General features: G+C 40.9%; 1 protein-coding gene across 49 annotated transcripts in view; it reads right to left on the minus strand.

Moving 5' to 3' along the window:
• The window catches only part of rims2a (regulating synaptic membrane exocytosis 2a), a 1,270,129-nt gene that overhangs the window by 476,184 nt on the left and 771,451 nt on the right, over positions 1-22,494 (minus strand). The gene's annotated exons all lie outside the window — the stretch shown is intronic.

Here is a 22,494-nt window from a genome sequence, read left to right on the forward strand (position 1 = left end):
ACAGTTTTTCTAAAGTTGCTATGGATGATGGCATATCTCACTTACACACAAACCACTGCATGTCAAAAATTTAATTTAAAAAAATGAAAACACACCTTTACCCAAAATAAATTTGCTATATATACATGATGTATAAAAATATATTGTCAGGGATGCAAGGGGTGACGACCCAGCCGGGATGCCGTGAAGGACTGGAAGAGGGCGTGCGCCCATCTGGGATCACCTGGGGGATACCACCCTGGCTGCTATGGGGGCCACAGGTTGAGGGCTTGGAAGCCCAACGCTGTAGGGGCCTGTGGTCACTGCCAGGGGGCGCCCCGGTGCCTTGGGAACACCAGAAAGTGCTGGGGGGGAAGAGTAGCAGGGACACCCAGAATGCTTCCGGGAGTACAGCCGGCACTTCCGCCACACAGGGGCGTGTCGAAGGGCGATTGCTGGGGAGCACCTGGAGCATATCCGGGTGAGGATAAAAGGGGCCACCTCCCTCCAGTCGACAGCAAGAGTCGGGTGGAAGTGGATGGAGCTCGGAGGAGAGGAGTGGAGGCGGTCTGAGGACTGAGCAAGGCATTGTCGTGCCCCCCTGTTTCTGTTTATTGTAGAACTGGACCCTGGACAAGCAGTAGGACCCGCTTCGTTGGGAACCTGCCCTCATACGACGGGCCGTCTGATGGGAGGACTCTCCGCTGGTGAGGGGGTGCCACTACTGCTGGCGGAGGCTACGAAGGGGCGAGTGGCTCCAACCAAAGGGGCACGAAAACCTCGGAGGCACTGCCGAAGGAGTGGGCCCTGGGGTGCCGGTAAGAGGGGGGAGCGCTGCCTGTGCGAGGCACAGGAGGACACCAGCTGGTGGTGTCCAGGTGGCGTCTCCGCCCCTGTGCCTGTTGGGAGAACAGGGCCTGACCAGGAAGTGCTGGGGGGAACAGTAGCAGGGAAACCCGGAATGCTTCTGGGAGTACAGCCGGCATTTCTGCCACACAGGGGCGTGTCGACGGGTGATTGCCAGGGAGCACCTGGAGCATATCCAGGTGAGGATAAAAGGGGCCGCCTCCCTCCAGTCGACAGCAAGAGTCGGGTGAAGTGGATGGAGCTTGGAGGAGAGTAGTGGAGGCGGTCAGAGGACTGAGCAAGGCATTGTCGTGCGGCCAGGACTTGAAGGGGTGATTGGTGCTGCGGCACTGGGTTTGTGCACTTACGACTGTACATAATAGCTGTAAATAAACATGTGTGTGGAGAAAGAACATGTCTACCTGTCTGTGTCCGGGCTGTACCCCACTATATATATATATAGCGGTCACAATAAATACATTTATATATATATATATATATATATATATATACATATATATATATATATATATATATATATATATATATATATATATCGAACATTTAAAAGATCAAGCTGCGGCCATTCTGACATTTCACTGTCTTGTCTCTATTCCCCCAGACTCCCTCTGGTCTGGCCACTGTTCCCGAGCCACTATACCCCCTTAATGAAGAAGACTTTGTATTCTTTTGAGCAGGAATTGGGGCCAATGCGTCAAGTTTGACAGCTGTTCCTTGTGAGGCCAGATCTTAAACAGATTTGTGTTTGCATCTGCCTGAACCACAATAAAGTTTCTACTCCTTGGAAAAACTTCTGTACTCTCCTGTGCAACACTGTGACCCAAGCTTGACAATATACATATATATATTTATATATATATATATATATATATATATATATACATATATACAGTATATATATTGTGAACCTCGCCCCGGACACAGACAGGCAGACACAATGTCACCCACAAACACAGGTTTATTCTCCATTTCTCTTTTTTACAATTCTGCTCACCAACCCCCCTCAGTCCAGGCCACTCCAATGCCTCTTTTCTTCTTCTCTTTTTCTCTCTTTTCTTCTGACCGCCTAATTCCTCCTCCAGACGTTGCCACTCTTCCACCCGACTCTTATCAATGACTGGAGGGAGGCGGCCCCTTTTATAGGAACCCGGATGGGCTCCATCTGCTTCCCGGCAATCTCCCATGGACACACCCCCGTGTGGCGGAAGTGCCAGCTGCGCACCCGGAAGCTGTCCGGGTGTCCCCTGTCGTCTTCCCCCCGGCACTTCCTGGTGTGGCGGAAGTGCCTGGCTCCTGGGATAATCAGGCACTGGGGCACCACCTGGTGGTGGCCACGGGTCCCTACAGGGCTGGGCTTCCAAGCCCTCTACCCGAGGCCTCCAGTATAACCAGGACGGACGCCCCCTCTCGGTCTGGAGGAGGCACAAGCCCTCCTCTGGTTCTCCTGGGAGCCCGGCCGGGGACCACACGGGATATACCAGCATCGGGGTGCCGCCTGGCGGTGGCCACGGGTCCCTACAGGGCTGGGCTTCCAAGCCCTGTACCTGAGGCTCCCAGCATAACCAGGACGAACGCCCCCTTTCGGTCTGGAGGAGGCGCAAGCCCTCCTCCGGTCCTCCTGGGCGACCACTATATATATATATATATATATATATATATATATATATATATATATATATACACAGTAATCCCTCGCTATATCACGCTTCGACTTTTGCGGCTTCATTCTATCGCGAATTTTAAATGTAAGCACATCTAAATATATATCACAGATTTTTCGCTGGTTCGTGGCTTTCTGCGGACAATGTGTCTTTTAATTTATGGTACATGCTGCCTCCGTTTGTTTGCCCAGTTGATTTCATACAAGGGACGCTATTGGTGGATGGCTTAGAAGCTACCCAATCAGAGCATGTATTACATATTAACTAAAACTCCTCAATGATATAAGATATGCTTCCCGTGCGGTGCTTGATTGTTTGCTTCTCTCTATCTCTCTCACTCTCTCTGCCTGACGGAGGGGGTGTGAGCAGGGGCTGTGTGCACAGAGGCTGTTTGCCTAGAAGATACAGACGCTCCTCTATAAAATGCCGCTTTATCGCGGTGCTTCTGCATACTTAAAAGCACGTATTGATTTTTGATTGTTTGCTTTTCTTAGCGCTCTCTTTGACATTCTCTGCTCCTGACGGCGCTCCTTTGAAGAGAAGATATGTTTGCATTCTTTTAATTGTGAGAAAGAACTGCCATCTCAGTTTAAACTTTTGACTAAAGGGTGTTATTTCATGTCTAGAGGGCTCTAATAATGTTAACAGTGTGGGAGAGTTTATAAGGGCTTAAAATATATAAAAATAACCATATAAACATATGGTTTCTACTATGCGGATTTTCACCTATCGCGGGGGGGTCTGGAACGCAACCCTAGCGATCGAGGAGGGATTACTGTATGTATATATATATATATATATATATATGCACTTTTGCATCCCCTTACTGAGGTTGTACCTCGGGTGTCGGCACCTGAGGATGCAAAAGTACATACACCTGACGAGCCCCAATAAAGGGCGAAACACATGTCATGCATTCTTTGGCAGGTACCGTATAACATATCTATGATATGCTTCTCACAAATAAGAGGACGTGGTGGATGTTTGCCGACTGTTCGACCAATCACAAGCGTTACCTGATAGGTAACCACCTAAATAATCAGGTTGTAATTCAAGACTAACAATGTAATACTACGATCTTCACCCAGTCAAATCAGCCATTGTGGAGCAATGTCATAGACTTTGCCTCAGGCACTGACATCTAACATTCGATCCCCAAAAGGGGATACAAAAGTGCGTACACTCGATGAGCCCCAATAAGGGTGAAATACATGTTGTGTACTCTTTGTATTATTTGGCAGATACTGTAAAACATATATATGCATGTGGATGTTACTTTGACATGCATCTCCTACCTAAAGATTGTTGCAGACCCCGTGTACCCCTTCATGGTAATGGTATTCTCTAATGGCAGTGGCCTCCTTCATCAGGATAATGCACATTGCCACACAGCCAGAATTGTTCTGGAATGATTTGAGGAACATGACACAGAGTTCAAGGTGCAGACTTTGCTTCCAAAATCCTCAGATATCAATCCGAATGAGTATCTGAGAGATGTGCTGAAAAATGTGTAATCCATGGAGGCCCCAACTCACAACTTACAGAACTTAAAGCATCTGCTGTTACTCTCTTGGCGCTGATACCACAGGACACCTTCAGAAGTCTAGTGGAGTTAATGCCTCAACAGGTTAGAGGTGTTTTGTTTGCACAAAAGAGACCCACACAATTATATTACACTGTGGTTAATGCTTTATTTTTAAAGGACAAATTAAACAGTCATTTTCACCAAACTCAAGTGTGTAGGAAACTCTAGTGGGCACTTGGCACAGCATCCAAAGTTTTTGATCAGCAATGTTATGAAAAGGATTCTAAATAATTCAATTGTGGCTTAAACCAGCTGTTAGATGGTAGTATTAAAAGCAACAGGAAGAGGACAAAATTCATTACAGACACTGTACTAGTATCAAATTGCAAAAACAGTTCTATTCTATTAGACAGAAGTGACTTTGAAGTTTTTGTTTTATTTAATTATTGTGATTTAGCCATCCAATACCATAACCATTTAATCCACTCTGAACATTTACTCATTGTCAAGCACGGAACTGTATATTTGTTTTTTATTTGTATTGTTTCTCAGCTTGTATATGTCACGCTCCTGTCCTTGACTTCCGCAAATGTCCATGTTGTTATAACTCAGGAATTATATTTGGAAAACATGATAATTATTTATGTGTGGGATGAAGAAAATAACACAAACATCTGAAAACCTTTGACAATCCAGTTATTTTAGTTGGTATAAAATGACTATAAACTCACTTGAAATGACATCATAATGTTTTTTTACAAAACTTGGAATGCAAGTTATACATTCAGCATCCACTTGAATTGGAGAAAGAAGTACATATGAGATGACGTATTGTGGAATGAGGAAGCTGACAGAGAAAAGCCCAATTGCACAAACTGAATCACATAAACACAATCGCAGATATTGAATCACATATATACTATACATAATGGTTTAACAGTAGATGTACACACAAGCAAAGAAAGCCAACTGTTTATTCTTGCATTATGTATCTGCAGTGACTGTAAATATGTGAGCCTAACAGCACTGCACTTTTCACCCAAGGTTTGCCATGTCCAAAACATTCATTTTCACATGTTCCACTTTCCCCAAGTCAAATTGATTCTGCCTGTATATTTTATATACTGACATAATTTTTGCTACATCAGACATTTGCCAGACTTTCCACATAACTACATTATGTATTATAATGAAGGACAAACATAACCATTGATTAGTAGTTATTCTAGATGAAATTTTGATGCCTTTTCACAGTGAGCAAGCCAAGCAAACCTGGTAAGTCTGGAATCAAATTTGCATAACTGATGATTGAAATAACAAATACATACTATAAGGTATTCTCTTTTTGTAGGAAGATCATAATCGATTACCAGGGAAAGGCAGTCTGTCACTGTGGTAATGCAACTTGTTAAGCAATTCACAGGCAATGGGAGAAATGTTACAGCTGACAATTATTTTTCCATCACTTTACATGGGACATGAACTATCAGTTTCTGGGAGGCCGTATTATGAATTTGAGACCAGTTAGACTTTGAGAAAGCTTTAGCTGCCTTTTCTTTCTCTTTCTGAACCCTTAGCCTGCTGCTAATGTTTTAAATATACTTGTATATACTTGTAATTAAATCCTCCTGGGTTGACTAAATACAGGATACCTTGGAATAAAAGTAAAAAAAGTAAAATAACACCGCTGCTAGCCACATCCTAGATGTCCATCTCTCACAATGGACAAGACCAATAATAATAATAATGAAATTCTCCATCCATTATAAGTCTATGAGTAGCCATACCTGGAAGTAATGTAACCTTGAGCCTGAAATCTATATCAACATTTGCACCTACATTATTTGTCACTTACCTCCTCATAGAGAGCCTCATGCAAATAAGAAGACCAATTCCACTTCCATGTGATATGTAAAGTACATTATAAGCTAGTGTTGAGGAAAGAAACACAGATCTCATGAACTCCAAATAATTGTACCATTAGTTCAGACATAGAACACCTGTATTTAAAGTATGACCAAAATGTTGCAAAAGCAATGCAATTTTACAAGGCTTATATGAAAGCATTATTCTAAATGACAGGAAGGAAAAATGAAATATCCTGTGAAATATTTATTTTATTTTTATGGAACAAGTAACTACTTCATTTAAATGTTAAACGGTAAGCTAGTGACAGAGAAGGCAGTGCAACCTTATACTTCCAGAGTTTGGGAGCAATTTACTCTGAATGCAGAAAAAAAGGTTGTGAGCTGCAAAATGTGTAGTTCTGATCTTGTATGGCATGGGAGCACAGCTGTGATACATGAACATTCGAAAAGGAAATATATCATTATTTTGAGAAGGAAGACTCACCATTATCCCAGTAAACTGAATGTTACTTGAACATTATGCAATAACTGAAAAATGAGCATTATGTAATAACTGAAACATGAACTCAATGTTTGCTAGGCTAGGCATAACTTTTGGTTTGAAGTAAGAAATAATCTGAGCCAAAGTTCAGCCCTTTAAAATGCGAATAAAACACTACCATATGGGGCAGAATTTCATGATACGCGACTAAAAAATATGTGACATTAGCAACTATCTAGTAAATGTCCAGATTTTCGCTTGTCATAACTGGCTTTTCTTATTTTTATACTGTCACTCTGCTAAATTATGGTGCTTGCAAACACATGTAATGTTAGTGTGTGTGTGTGTGTTTCCAAAAAAAGCAAGTGCAGCAGAGAATCCCATAGCACATCAACTTTAACTGAAAAGCATATCCTGCACTCTAAGTCAAAAGATAAGAAAAGGAAGAAATTCAAAAACCTTTCATAATCCTTTTTTTAATTGCTTAGCAGTGTTGTAGCTATGTAAACCAAATTCAGAATGTTTATTCTTATCTTTATTGTTTGGATTAACTTTCATCTAACCTGGGGTCTTCATGCAACCCCTCCTAATCAGACTACATGGATTTCCTACAGCAGAGAATACCTGTTTCAAAGGAACACACCTGAATTCACATATTTACCAGCCAATTTCTCAGTGAATCTCTGCAGTTATTAACAGTATAACTTGTAATTTGTTGTTCAAATTTTTTATAAAAAAACTATGTTTTATTTAGAATATCCACAAGTAGTTTACTTTTTATAAAATACTTTCTGAAACATTTTACAGACAAAAGTTCCATTGCATGCACTTTATGCATTTAATTTAAAATAAAAATAATAAATATTTAAATTTTGAATTTTTTAACAATCCAACTAATTGATTATTTGACAAAATCAAGTGCAGATTAATTGGTTATCAAAATAACCATTAATTACAGCCCTAACTGGTGTCCACTGATTTATCACAAATTATGGCAGAAAATTTAACAAAGCGTCTCTTTTGGTCCCATAAAAATGTAGAGATAAAGGATTGAACTCCCTACCAATGTTTTTTAAAGGATAAGCGTCAGCATTGCACTTACAAAATAAAAGCATGGGAGCACATTTATTTTGTTTACCACACCGGGTGTCCCTGGAATTCCTTCCGTCAGCATTTCCGGATATGGCAGAAGTGCTGACATCCAGGGCTCCACAATCCTGTGGGGGCCCCCCTGGTGTGACCACGAGCCCAATAGGGTTGAGCTTCCATTCCTGTGGCCCCCATACAAACCAGGGCGGCTGCCCAGGGGAGGTATAGTCCCTCTCCCGGTCTTTCCAGGCGACCACAACTGACACTTTCCTTGAGAAAGCTATTTCATTTTGGTCATTCTTCAACCGAGAACTGAACTTTAGGAATGCCAGTACTGTGTAACAAACATGAAGAGGATAACAGATTTCAGTGGTGTTAATTCAGTTAGAAAGGTTTCTCTAATAACCAATTAGCATGTAAACATGACTAATTAAGAATAAGCTAAAGCAGTTTACCATTAGGGCATTGAAGGAATGGGTAATTAAAATGGGGGCTTTGCAGCCATATGTGAGTAATAAATTAAAAAATCAACCATTTCAAACACACACTAGTATTGCCTTAGATACAGTATATTTTTATATCAATTGCATACTATCTTGATAAAAAGGTATCAATTTCCATCAAAAAATGTAACCATATATTGGCTTCAATTACAAATAGAGGAGTCTGAGTCAGAGGTATCATTAATTGAGGATTCAGAGTTAAAAGTATTATGTATCACCTCCATAGCCCTGGCCCAGGGCAAAACATTAAAACTGGTCCCCTGCACATTCAATGGCTGTCACAAGTGACACAGAAGCCTATTCCAAGTACAGATCCAAGTGATAAACTTACAAAAACAACTTATAAACCAACACCATATAGTGAAACACCCACACATCAACATGGGTTCCCCATTAGAGTGGAATGGTTGGTAAAATGCCTTTTGGTGTATTATTCCTCTTTCTAGGACTACTGTAAAAAAGATGAGACTAGTGTGACTATTGCCCCGGACACAGACAGGCTGACACGCTCAAGTCACCCAACACACATTTATTTTGCATCTCTACTTTACAAAAGTCCATGCTCACCAGCCCCAATACCCCTCAGTACAGGCCAACACAATGCCTTAACTCTTCTTGTTTCTTCAGGCCGCCTCCTGCCTTCTCCAGACCTTGTCCTATCTTCCACCCGACTCTTGTGTCTTCTGCCGGGAGGCGGCCCCTTTAAATAAGCACCCGGATGTGCTCCAGGTGTGTTCCCGGCAGTCTCCCACCGATACGCCCCAGTGTGGCGGAAGTGCCGGCTGTCTCCCCGGAAGCACTCTGGATGTCCTTGTTTTCTCTTTCCCCCAGCACTTCCTAGTGTGGCGGAAGTGCTGAGGTCTAGGGTCTTCCTGGTATTGGGGTCCCCCTAGCAGTAACCCAAGGTCCCTACAGGGTCGAGCTTCCCAGCTCTTTACCCGAGGCCTCCAGGGCGGTCGCCCCCTCGAGGTCTGGAGGAGGCACAAGCCCTCCTCCTGTCTTCTCAGCCGTCCCGGCAGGGTACCACCTCCATCCGGGTATGACACTAGATTGTTTCTAAATTTTTGGCAGTCTTCAACTATGCATCTAACAACAATTTCCACAGACTCGACAGCTTTACAATGGACAAATAAAGCGACAGAGAAGACATGAGAAGAGGTAAGCATTAACAGTTTGTACAATTGTCTTCCGTTCAGTTCAGCACAAAAAAATCTTTACCAGTATCCAACAAAAAAGAGAAAACACTGTTGAAAATAACATTGCTGCTCTACAAAAAACAGTTTCACCTTTATTTATGATTAATAAGACTGGGGTTTAATAGTATTAAGAACGTCTAACCAGTACATTGTGAACAAATACAAAAAAAAACTACTCGGTTGTAGGGTTATGCAATAAACTGGTAATGAAACAGTACTGAAAAACCCAATTTTTAAAAAAAAAGTACAGTACCAGTAGTTTGGTACTTTAAAGCTGGAAGGAAATGGTAGGTTTAAAAGACCTAGAAGTAAAATCCTGCAGTACTTCTTTATATTCCCTGCTCTGTGCCCCAATAAACAAAAGTTATTTGAAATATACTAATAACCCAATTGTGCTTAACTCACTTAGAATATGGAACCAATGTAGAAAGCATTTTAAGACGGAGAAGCTTTTATCTGTGGCACCTCTTTCAACCTTCGCAAACATATGCAGTTTTTAATATCTGGAAAAAATCTGGGATTAACTTGCTTAGACATCTTTATATAGACAACGTCTTTGCATCCTATGAACAATTACATTCCCAATTTAACATTCCAGCTACACATTTCTTTCACTATCTTCAAATTAGGAACTTTGTTAAACAGAACCTTCTCGACTTTCCTCATCTTGCACCCTCATCCATGCTGGAAAAAATATTGCTCAATCTCAAAGACTCAGACACTATCTCTGCAATATATAAAAGTTTTTTACAGTCCCACCCTTTCAAAGATCCAAGAAGAAACTTGGAAAAAGATCTCTCAATTAATATATCAGAAAAGGAGTGGAAAGTAGCAATGCAGAGAATTCACTCGAGCTCTATATGCGCAAAACATACAATTCAACTCAAAATTATATATCGAGCAGATCTGTCTCGTCTAAAACTCTCCAAAATGTTTCCAGGGCAAGATCCAACCTGCGAACGCTGCAATCAAGTCCCAGCCTCACTGTGTCACATGTTCTGGGCCTGCACCAAATTAACATTATTCTGGACCAAAATTTTTAATTACCTTTCAGACAGCCTTGGTCTCACTATCCATCCTAACCCATTAACAGCTGTGTTTGGTGTTCTTCCAGATGGGTTTAAAGTGGAGAAAGACAAACAAACTGTTATTGCATTCACTACACTTTTGGCACCCAGACTTATTCTGCTAAACTGGAAAAACCCAAACTCTCCTCTTTTAAGTCAGTGGGAAACCGATGTTTTATAGTATTTGAAATTGGAAAAAAATTAAATACTCAGTTAGAGGATCTGTACAGACTTTTTTCAAAACATGGCAGGATCTAATCAGTAATATTTTAAAATAAGCTCTTAAAGCTCAGAGGAAGCAATTATTTCTGTATTTCTTTGTCTTCTGCATTCATCTCTATTGGCTTATCAAACTTATTAATTTAGGTATGTTTACAAGCCTTAAATTTTATGCCGTTTGCCGTGCTCTCTCTCTCAGGGGTGGGGGTCGACTTATTCTTATTTTTACAATTTGTAAAAATGATTGTTTTGTAGCGTAGCGCTGCTGCCTCACAGTTAGGAGACCCGGGTTCGCTTCCCAGGTCCTCCCTGCGTGGAGTTTGCATGTTCTCCCCGTGTCTGCGTGGGTTTCCTCCGGCTCCGGTTTCCTCCCACAATCCAAAGACATGCAGGTTAGGTGGATTGGTGTTTCTAAATTGACCCTAGTGTGTGCTTGGTGTGTGGGTGTGTTTGTGTGTGTCCTGCGGTGGGTTGGCACCCTGCCCGGAATTGGTTCCTGCCTTGTGCCCTGTGTTGGCTGGGATTGGCTCCAGCAGACCCCCGTGACCCTATTCGGATTCAGCGGGTTAGACAATGGATGGATGGATGGATGATTGTTTTGTATGGAATGATTGCAATAAAATGTATAAAATTTCATAAAAAAAAATTCAAAAGGGGAACCGTAGAGTGAAGCATGGTAGTGAGGCACACATTATGCACTACAACATTAAAGTGCATGATTGTGCAGGCAGTAGGTAGGCACATAATTGTGTACCATTTGTGTACTGTACCAGTACTGATGACTGATCCAGCACTACTTGTTTTTTTATTTGGGTGTTGAGGTTAATGCCTGTTGTGATGTGAAATTTTGCATACAAGTTGATAAATATTTTGTATGTCTTTATTTGTAACTAGCAAAATATAAAATATAAAATTTTTATTAAGAAGAAAATTAAACCTTTTTCTCACAGCTTGGATTGCTGCTGTCATAATCGGTTTGAGTTTCATGGTTTGTTTCAATGACAACAGTATTTGCAGGAATTGTGTTGAAGTGACATTCAGCATCTGTCAAGCGTTGTAAGCATACAACCGGTTTCATCGATAACTTCACATCCAACTTTTGAGAGTTTAAACATTCATAAACATCAAAGTGTCCACTACTGAAATTGTCACCTGTGAGTCTAAGATGTTTAAGAGACACTGGCACTTGTCGAAAGGTGTAACATATTTGGCCATTTCGGTACACTTGAAAGCGACAACCGAACAATTCAGCAGCAGCCATCAACTCACATGCAGAACCATTGGTGAAGGGCTTAAGCATTTCACTCTTATAGTGCTCCTGCTTAATTAATTATCTCCTGTACCATCATCAGTCCACAACTTGAACCTGTCCCAGTCATTCAATACATAAGACACAATGTTCCTCCGGATATCAAGAGTGAGGCTGATATGGCCGTGCAATATGTAACACAGAGATTGGAAAAGGTAGGTGCCATCTCCGGGCATGGAAACCACTCGGTAAGTGACAGTTCTTTGATCAGTGGTGATCACCTCGATAGACATGTTAATGGGGGGACGGTTGGAATGATAAAGGAAATGGGTACCTGAACAATGTAAAGTAAGTCTAAAATACCTACACAATAACTATAATCGTAATAAACGAACAATAAAACAGTGGAGAAGCTGTAGATTAAATAAAAAGGCTGTAGTTATCAGCAGGGAGACGTGAATCCCGTGGCAAAGCAAGGAAGGGAATGTAGAGACCGGAGCAACGGACGGCCTTATATAGGCAGGCAGCCTACAACATGGGAGGCGTTGGGATGGGGGACCCAATGCCGCCTCACACGGTGACCGAGCTGCAGGCTATGGACGTATATATGTACGTAAGCAGCATTCAGTTAGCGTTGGGAACCCGCGTACCAAATTTCTTGAAGATGGGCCCATAAGTAACAAAGACCATTGAAAAGTTCAATATGGCGGCCGACAGTGGCATCATACCACCGAAATAAGTACGTACATTGGTTTCGGTTAGCGCAGGGAAGCCGCCTACCAAATTTCGTGAAGATGGGGCCATAAATAAGAAAGTTCAACATAGCGGACGTTGTCGACCGTTATGCGTACAATTTCGAAATGAAACCTGCTTAACTTTTGTAAGTAAGCTGTAAGGAATGAGCATGCCAAATTTCAGCCTTATACCTACACGGGAAGTTGGAGAATTAGTGACGTTGGAAAGTTCAATATGGCAGCTGACAGTGGCGTCATACCACTGAAATAAGTATGTACATTGGTTTCGGTTAGCGCAGGGAAGCCGCCTACCAAATTTCGTGAAGATGGGGCCATAAATAAGAAAGTTCAACATGGCGGACATTGTTGACGGTTATGACCGTTACACGTAGAATTTCGAAATGAAACCTGCTTAACTTTTGTAAGTAAGCTGTAAGGAATAAGCCTGCCAGCCTTCTACCTACACGGGAAGTTGGAGAATTAGTGATGAGTAAGTGAGTGAGTGAGTGAGTGAGTGAGTGCTTTGCCTTTTATTAGTATAGATTTAGGCACAGCAATGTAATATTATTGCTATATTAGTGAGAAGCATTCATGTTTACCCTCGCCTTTTAGGAATGGGTCTCTTTGAATTTTATGATAGGGTTTTAGGGGAAGTGCCCCAAACCAGTTTGGCAAGTCTTTATCGGCCAAAGTCTCTCTCTCAACCCCAACACAAAGCTAGGCAGCCTAACTACCAAGCTTTACCTTAACATGTGGTTTGGGGGTCAGGTATGAAGATGTTCTATCCCCCAATTGGTCTGAAGTATGGCTGTTTGGAACTGGCTTGTATCAGAAGCCTTTGCAGTGTATCCAGAAAGTATTCAGAGCGCATTACTTTTTCCACATTTTGTTATGTTACAACCTTATTCCAAAATGGATTAAATTCATTTTTTCACTCAGAATTCTACACACAACACCCCATAATGACAATGTGAAAAAAGTTTACTTAAGGTTTTTGCAAATTTATTAAAAATAAAAAAAACTGAGAAATCACATGTACATAAATATTCACAGCCTTTGCTCAATATTTTGTTGATGCACCTTTGGCAGCAATTACAGCCTGAAGTCTTTTTGAATATGATGCCACAAGCTTGGCACACCCATCCTTGGCCAGTTTCGCCCATTCCTCTTTGCAGCACCTTTCAAGCTACATCAGGTTGGATGGGAAGCGTCGGTGCTCAGCCATTTTAAGATCTCTCCAGAGATGTTCAATCAGATTCAAGTCTGGGCTCTGGCTGGGCCACTCAAGGACATTCACAGAGTTGTCCTGAAGCCACTCCTTTGATATCTTGGCTGTGTGCTTAGGATCATTGTCCTGCTGAAAGATGAACCGTCGCCCCAGTCTGAGGTCAAGAGCGCTCTGGAGCAGGTTTTCATCCAGGATGTCTCTGTACATTGCTGCAGTCGTCTTTCCCTTTATCCTGACTAGTCTCCAAGTTCCTGCCGCTGAAAAACATCCCCACAGCATGATGCTGCCACCACCATACTTCACTGTAGGGATGGTATTGGCCTGGTGATGAGCGGTGCCTGGTTTCCTCCAAACGTGACGCCTGGCATTCACACCAGAGTTCAATCTTTGTCTCATCAAACCAGAGAATTTTGTTTCTCATGGTCTGAGAGTCCTTCAGGTGCCTTTTGGCAAACTCCAGGCAGGCTGCCATGTGCCTTTTACTAAGGAGTGGCTTCCATCTGGTCACTCTACCATACAGGTGGATTGCTGCAGAGATGGTTGTCCTGGAATGTTCTCCTCTCTCCACAGAGGACCTCTGGAGCTCTGACAGTGTGACCATCGGGTTCTTGGTCACCTCCCTGACTAAGGCCCTTCTCCCCAGATCGCTCAGTTTAGATGGCCAGCCAGCTCTAGGAAGAGTCCTGGTGGTTTCGAACTTCTTCCACTTATGGAAGTTAGTTTCTGTAAACTTCCCCAGATTTGTGCCTCAAGACAATCCTGTCTCGGAGGTCTACAGACAATTCCTTTGACTTCATGCTTGGTTTGTGCTCTGACATGAACTGTCAACTGTGGGACCTTATATAGACAGGTGTGTGCCGTTCCAAATCATGTCCAATCAACTGAATTTACCACATGGGGACTCCAATTAAGCTGCAGAAACATCTCAAGGATGATCAGGGGAAACAGGATGCACCTGAGCTCAATTTTGAGCTTCATGGCAAAGGCTGTGAATACTTACGTACATGTGCTTTCTCAATTTTTTTATTTTTAATAAATTTGCAAAAATCTCAAGTAAACTTTTTTCACGTTGTCATTATGGGGTGTTGTGTGTAGAATTCTGAGGAAAAATTAATTTAATCAATTTTGGAATAAGGCTGTAACATAACAACAAAATGTTGAAAAAGTGATGCGCTGTGAATACTTTCCGGTTGCACTGTAAGTACCACGATGCCCTATTGGCTCTAGGGGTTGGTCAGAAAACCTATAAATTTGCTCACTCCCTTACTCTCTTCTCTCTTACCAAACTGCTTAATGACCATCTCACACCATGAACAGCTCGGCAGCCATATTGAAACAGGCTAAGTATCTCAGTAATTAACTTACTAAAATGAAGACTAAACGCTAAAGGTTAAAAATAAAAACAAATCTACTGCATTAAATTTAGTTTGTCGTGAAAGCTTTATTATTATTAACAGTATGTTGTTAATTATATTGTCTTAGAAAGTGACACTTTACCAAAGCTTTGCTTTATACAAAAGTGTCACATAGTCAATACTTCCCCACTGCTGTATACAACTGCTTACATATTATAACGCCTATGTATAATGCATAAGAACAATTTTGAGAATATTTAATAATCAACAATATTAACACCTTTCCTAGAGACCTAAGTGTTGTGAGAGAGATAAACAAGACTCTTCTTACTAGTTTACATTGAGCTGTTTCATCACCTTTAAGAAGCCTTCTGAGAAGAGCAATAACCATGTGAGAAATTCACACTGCTGTAATGAAACCAGAAAAACATGTTTCTTTTGCAGATATATCTGCTCAAAGCAGTGAAAAACATATGGAGCCTGTGTCAGACTTTGTGAAATAATAAGGGTTTTTCTACTGAATTTTGGCTTTGATTGCCATTCCCAAAATAAATTAACTAACTTTAACAGATAATTTTATCAGTCCATCAGTTTTCTGAACCCATGTTTTTTTCCACTTACTGTAATTCAATTTTGGTTGCTAGAGCCTATTCCAGCGGCCAATTAGAATCTCTTTATATCAAAATGTAAATAACAGCATTTAAATAAATTTTATTCAAAACACAAAACTGTAAGATACATATACCTGACAGCTGTTCAGGTAAGACACTGACATCTCATTATATTATAATTAACAGAATAAACACATTGTCATAATGTGCCAGAGGAGGTTAAAAAACACAACAACAGCAAATGTGCAAAGAGCATGTGACCGTGGGACTGTTAACAACACTGAATTCTATAAGGAACCATTAATTTTAACTATTGTTATTTAGGCATACTTGCTCTGGTTCAGTTAATAGATGGATTAAAATTTAGGTGTAATTATGACATTATCTAATACATACAGATTGATGTAGTAGCTAAATTATTGGATTTCTGACATCAATATTCAATTTTTCCCTTTGATTCGTTGTGTGATCTTACGCCAAATACATAAGCTGCCTGTACTGCAGTTTTAAAATTTTATAAAGAAATATACAAAAGTCTGTGGTGGGCTGGGGCCCTGCCCGGGGTTTGTTTCCTGCCTTGTGCCCTGCGTTGGCTGGGATTGGCTCCAGCAGTCCCCCGTGACCCTGTAGTTAAGATATAGTGGGTTATAATGGATGGATGGATGGATTACACAAAAGTGCCTTGAGATGGTGTTTCATTTTAGAAAAATACTATAATAAAATGGGTGGCGTAGTGGTATCACTGCTGCCTCACAGTATGGAGGCCTGGGTTCACTTCCCGGGTTCTCCCTGTGTGGAGTTTACATGTTCTCCCCGTGTCTGCGTGAGTTTCCTCCGCGTGCTCCAGTTCCTACCACAGTCCAAAGACATGCAGGTTAGGTGCATTGGCGATCCTAAATTGTCCCTAGTGTGTACATGGTGTGTGTGTATGTGTGTGCACCCTGCGATGGGGTGGGACCATGCCTGGGATTTTCTCCTGCCTTGCACCCTGTGTTGGCTGGGATTGGCTCCAGCTGACCCCGTGACCCTCTGTTAGGATATGGCAGGTTGAATAATGACTGACTGACTATAATAAAATAAACATCTGTAATTTATTTCAATAACATATGTAGATGTATGCTTGGTTATTTATGAGTACATGAGTAATAGTCACTTCCTAGGATTACAAACTGTTGTGATTGTTAACTTGTCTGCCTCAATGATCATTAGAACTATGTTTTCTGGACGTACAGTATGTGTTTCTAATAGGATAACCCATGGCAAACTAGTCTTTATGGAGGAGCCTGACAAAGAACAATTCATAATTTGACCCTAATGCATGTTCTGATTAACACTAAAAGTGCCACGACTGATGGCAATTACTGTTGTGTTTTTAAATCTTTATTTCATCAGTGATGTCCCTGTCCATTCTTGATTTTTCCTAAATTGCTGCACTTCACATACCCATGTTGTTGCAACTCAAATACTATTTAGACAAAAAAAAAACATGACTGATGTCTTTGTTTATTTAAATGAAAGAACCCATATCACCACCATAAGCAATGTCACTGAGTGTTAATACCCAGGTGTGCATTACTGCCTCCCTCCCACTTGACTGCATTTGCATATCCTTTATACCTCGAAAAATCCTTTTCTGCTGTTGTTGCAAACATTGCTAAAGACTGTAATATAGCAGACAGGTATAAAATAATAAATGAAAGAAGGTCACACTTATAATACGTTAGACTTAGTGATTGCTAAAGGACTTAAAGTTGATATAAAGCAGGTCATTGATATTGGTCTATCAGACCATTTCCTTCTACTATTTAATATAAAAATAAAGAATAAAGATAGAAAACACTCATGAGAAGCATTTTGTTAAAAAACGCTTCTTTGACTTATCAGCAGCTTTAAAACTTACAAACATTCTAAGCAATCAGTCTGTTTATAGTGCCAACTATAATAGCGAGGACAGTGTAAATAATAAAGTGGAAAACTTTAATTCTAAAGTAAGAGCTGCTGTTGACATAGTTGCACCTGAAAAGACAGTTAAAAAATCTTCTAGTATTGTTATTCCATGGAAGACCCAAAGAGTGTCAGATTTAAAAAGAACATGTCGTAGAGCTGAGCGTAAATGGAGGAAAACTAAACTATCCATTATGAGATATTGAAGGTTAAAATAACAGAATACAATAACACAGTCCGTCTTGAGAGGCGCTGCTATTTCTCTAATATTATAAATAACAATGCTAGTAATCCCAGAGTCTTATTTTCTACAATTGATCGTCTGTTAAACCCAGGTAACAAAAAGGAATGCCCCCAGAATACTTCCAGTGAAACCTGTGAGAACATTGCTGTATTTTTCAATCAAAAAATTAATGATATTAGAGATAACATAGTATATCTCCCCAACACTGCAGTACCTCCAAAGCCCGGTACTCCATTATAAACAAATTAAATGTTTCACCAGGATAGATTTACCTGAATTACATAGTATAATCTCTCAACTGAAACCCTCCACCTGCGTCCTTGACCCAATACCAACTAGGTTTTTCAAAGAAATATCAGGCGTGCTAATTGACAATATTCTGACATAGTTAATTCATCATTAGATACGGGGTCTTCCAGACTGTCTTAAGACTGCTGTAGTTAAACCCCTGCTCAAGAAAAATAATCTTGACCCCTCTGCCTTTGAAAATTTTAGACCCATCTCTAACCTGCCCTTCTTAAGTAAAATTCTAGAGAAGGCAGTCATTATGCAGTTAAATGACCACCTCAATAAACATGCTATTCTTGATAAATTTCAGTCAGGTTTCAGAACAAATCACAGCACAGAAACTGCACTCGTTAAAGTAGTAAATGACTTGCGGGTAAATGCAGACAGAGGCCATTTATCTGTTCTCATCCTCTTAGATCTGAGTGCTGCATTTGACACCATTGATCACAATATTCTTAGAAATCGCCTTAGTCAATGGGTGGGCCTCTCTGGCAGTGTCTTAAATTGGTTTGAATCCTACCTGGCAGGTAGAAAATTCTTTGTGAGTTGTGGTAATCACAACTCAAAGACACATGATATCCGATATGGTGTTCCACAAGGCTCTATCCTGGGTCCGCTGCTTTTCTCAATCTATATGCTTCCGTTAGGTCAGATTATCTCAGGTTACAACGTGAGCTACCACAGCTATGCTGATGACACACAGCTGTACTTATCAATAGCACCTGATGACTCCGACTCTCTCGATTCACTAACACAATGTCTTACTGGTATTTCTGAATGGATGAATAGTAATTTTCTCAAACTAAATAAAGAAAACTGAAATTTTTGTAATTGGCAATAATGGATTCAATGAGGTTATCAGAAATAAACTTGATGCATTAGGATTAAAAGTTAAGACGGAAGTAAAAAAACTTAGGGGTAACTGTTGACTGTAATCTGAATTTTAAATCGCATATTCATCAGACCACTAGGACAGCATTTTTTCACTTAAGAAACATAGCAAAAGTTAGACCTCTTATATCATTGAAAGATGCTGAGAAATTAATTCACGCTTTTGTTTTCAGTAGACTAGATTACTGTAACGCACTCCTCTCAGGACTACCCAAAAAGACATAAATCACTTGCAACAGTGCAGAATGCAGCTGCTAGAATCCTAACTGGGAAAAGAAAATCCGAACACATTTCTCCAGTTTTGATGTCACTACACTGGTTGCCTGTGTCATTCAGGATTGACTTTAAAATACTGCTTATGGTTTATAAAGCCTTAAATAATCTCGCTCCATCTTATATATCGGAATGTCTGACACGTTATATTCCAAATCGTAACCTTAGATCCTCAAATGAGTGTCTCCTTATAATTCCAAAAGCTAAACTTAAAAGAAGTGGTGAGGCGGCCTTCTGCTGTTATGCACCTAAAATCTGGAATAGCCTGCCAATAGGAATTCGCCAGGCAAATACAGTAGAGCACTTTAAAACACTGCTGAAAACACATTACTTTAACATGGCCTTTTTAACTTCACTTTAACTTAATCTGATACTCTGTATGTTCAATTCATCATAATAACTATTCACAGTGGCTCTATAATCTGTACTGACCCCCACTCTCTCTTCTGTTTCTTTTTCCGGTTTCTTTGTGGTGGCGGCCTGCACCACCACCTACTCAAAGCATCATGATGCTCCAACATTGATGGACTGAAAGCCAGAAGTCTACGTGACCATCATCATGAAGTCCTTCCATGAAAACCCTAAATACAAAGAGGACTGTTTGATTTATGTTAGGTAGATTGCCCAGAGGGGACTGGCGGTCTCTTGGTCTGGAATCCCTACAGATTTTATTTTTTTTCTCCAGCCTCTGGAGTTTTTTTGTTTTTCTGTCCACCCTGGCCATCGGACCTTACTTATTTTATGTTAATTAATGTTGACTTATATTTATTTTTATTGTGTCTTCTATTTTTCTATTCTTCATTTTGTAAAGCACTTTGTGCTACATTTTTTTTGTAAGAAAATGTGCTATATAAATAAATGTTGTTGTTGTTGTTGATAGATTAACTTAAATTTCAGAAGGAGCAATGTGTATTCAGTCCAGAACAGTGGGCAATCTCTTTGTACAAGTTGTGGAACAGGCCCTGGACACAGACAGACGGACATCGTTGTTTCACCCAACACACGTTTATTCTGTACAATATTTACAATAAAGTCAGTGCACATCCCAGTTCCTCCAGCACCGATCCCCCAAAGTCCAGGCCTCACAGTCTTTTGTGCCTTTCTTCTGGCCGCCTCCAGTCCTCTCTCCAGCTCCGTCCTCTTCCACCCAACTTCCGCTCTCGAATGCAGGGAGGTGGCCCCTTTTATAGCAACCTGGATGGGCTCCAGCTGCTTCCCGGCACTCTTCCATGGACACACCCACGTGTGGTGGAAGTGCCGGCTGCGCACCCGGAAGCCCTCCGGGTGTCCCCATTCTTCTTCCCCCCAGCACTTCCGGGTGTGGTGGAAGTGCTGGGCTCCAGGGTTCTTCAGGCACCGGGGCGCTGCCTGGCGGTGGCCACGGGCCCCTACAGGGCTGGGCTTCCAAGCCCCCTACCTGAGGCCACCAACAAAACCAGAGCGGTTGCCCCCTCATGGTCGGGAGGAGGCACCAGCCCTCCTCCAGTCCCCTCGGGCGTCCCGGCTGAGCTCCACCCCCAGCCGCATGTGACAAAGTAGATATTGTGCTTTGAATATGTTAAAAAAAACTTTTCACCATGTACCCTGTAGTATCTTGGAAAGTGTCACCAGTGTATGGTGTTCCAGGACAAACACTTAATTTGCTGCATGCTACTCTGTCCTCACATTTGTGGAGGAAGTGGTGTTCACACACATTCCACTGGTATATTTTGTCCCCTCTACTGTTTATGGATAAGGTACATGAAGGTGTAATTAAAGTTTAGAAGACATCCCTTGTTTGAAAACCTAGGGAATATATCTGTTTTGTTTATAAATGATAGTATCCTCTTGACATCTACAAAGTGTTACTTCTTGTGCATACTGGAATGGTCAAAAGCGGAGCATGATGGGGTTGGGATGAGAATCAGCACTTTCACATCTGAGAAATGGTCCTCTCATGGATAAAAGTAACTTGTTTGTTTTTCACGCAAAGTATAAGCAGTTGCACAGAATGGATGAGTTCAAGAACTTTGGGGCCTTGTTCATAAGTGCTAAAAATAACAGTGATATTGAGTAATGAATCTATGCAGCAGTAACAGATATGCAGACCCTCTATTGGTGAAGCAATAGTTAAGCCCTCTAATAAGGCTTTTGACTGTTCCGTCAGTCTCCATTCCCAACTTCAGCTATAGTCACTACTCCTGGTTGGTAAACAAACAAATAAATAAATAACATTGCAAGCATAAGTAGCCAAAAAGGGTTTCCTGCAAATTGTATCCCAGTTCATTCTATATAACAGGGTGAAGATAAACTTGTAAAAATGCTGCTTCACTGCATTAGGAGAAGCCAGGGCATATCATTAGGAAGCCTATTTAGCACCTCCATGGAAGGTTTGTATGGCATGGACTACTGAGAGAAGACCCTGGCACACTGTAGGGATTATTATGTATCAGCCTGCCTGGAGACCACTGGGAATTCTTTAGGTGGGGTTGGAAGTAGCTGCTTGTGATAGGGCGGCCTGGTAAGTAAGGCCAGCTCAGTGAGCCACTATCATAAACCCTCACCAAGAACGGACAACAGAAAATGATGATGATTATAGGCTTCTTTGTTGAATTATATATCTTGTTTTCAACAACATAGAATACCCATGCAAATTCACACAGTACTCTACTTTTGATAATGTTAATTCAGCAAATTTGCAAATTTAAGTTTTTTGTGTTTGGGATTTCAGGAACAATGTTTTTGGCTCAAAATAACACATTTAAAAAAACGATTTTAAATGGGGAAAAAATCATATTTATTTTTAATTAACTTCATACATAAGTGGACTTAAGCACATTTTCTGCAACACTGTATTGGGGAAAGCCAATAATTTAAGACAGGGACCAATCATGGATGTGGAGTATTTAAATACTTTTTACAGTACATTACAGTTTCATTTGAGTTTAGCATATTAAATATATTTTTATATGTTTTCATCAACCATTTCATTTTAATGATTTTTTTGTTTTGGTATTTCTTGTATTTTTAGGCTGACAAGATGAGAACTATATAGACGCGTGTTTTTCAACTACTGGGTCACAACCAACTCCTTCAGGTGCCTACTGTTTATAACAGTATTGGGCCTTGGTGTGTTGAAGTGTGACAGAACATGCTTGATAACATAACCTCCCTCTACCCAGCCTGCTCTGGCAGGCGTGCTTGATTCATCCCCTTCTCAGGGTGGGTCATGAAGGCACTACC

Source organism: Polypterus senegalus, chromosome 15 (genome assembly GCF_016835505.1).
Source record: "Polypterus senegalus isolate Bchr_013 chromosome 15, ASM1683550v1, whole genome shotgun sequence".
In the NCBI taxonomy this organism is placed as follows: Eukaryota; Metazoa; Chordata; class Cladistia; order Polypteriformes; family Polypteridae; genus Polypterus; species Polypterus senegalus.